At 34.1% G+C, this 690-nt stretch overlaps 1 protein-coding gene across 1 annotated transcript in view; it reads right to left on the bottom strand.

Moving 5' to 3' along the window:
* Window positions 1-690, bottom strand: part of LOC119590714 — a 57,714-nt gene that overhangs the window by 9,860 nt on the left and 47,164 nt on the right.

Here is a 690-nt window from a genome sequence, read left to right as displayed (position 1 = left end):
TAACAGGAAACTAACTAGTAACATATATGACAACAATAATGCTAAAAATGCAATTAATAATGATAGATTATAAGATTATAAATACATGTCAAGAAATAATCAAGGTTGGCCTTAAGCGCTGCATCGTTAATCAGTTAATTTGAAGTTAATTTGAAAAAAAATATTAAACCCGCCAAGCTAGTGTAAGAAAAAAGAAAGAAATTCAGCGTAACATTCTTCTATAGCTTAAACTAAGGGTAATCTAAAATGCTAATCTGAAAGAAAAACTAACAGCACACTTTTCTTGTGCAGTGATATCTGCACATCAGACAAACAAAAGACCAGAGATATCCACAAAAAAAAATGAGGATGCAATGTGCTCTTAATTATTATACAGTACTTTAAACACCGCATTTGAATTTTTTTATGATAGTTCGCCGCCTTGGGTACAGTTCTTCGGGAGTCTGATTAAAAATCACAGGTCATTATCGAAGTCTGTTCTGCAGTAAATAATTTTTTTTTTCTCTTAACCAGCTGGACCGCCGCTGAGCGCGTATAGAGACCTTCGTTCAGAAAGTAATGGCAGAACTTGCATTGCAATACGCTGTGGCGTTGAGTGATGCACAGCCACGTGCAGCAGATTAAATGGCTAATTACATTTACGTAAGAATATACAAATGAATCTTTCAATGTAGCTGAAACATATATTAC

Source organism: Penaeus monodon, chromosome 27 (genome assembly GCF_015228065.2).
Source record: "Penaeus monodon isolate SGIC_2016 chromosome 27, NSTDA_Pmon_1, whole genome shotgun sequence".
In the NCBI taxonomy this organism is placed as follows: Eukaryota; Metazoa; Arthropoda; class Malacostraca; order Decapoda; family Penaeidae; genus Penaeus; species Penaeus monodon.
The sequence above is the reverse complement of the archived record's forward strand: the minus strand, read 5'-3'. Positions and strand labels throughout refer to the sequence as shown.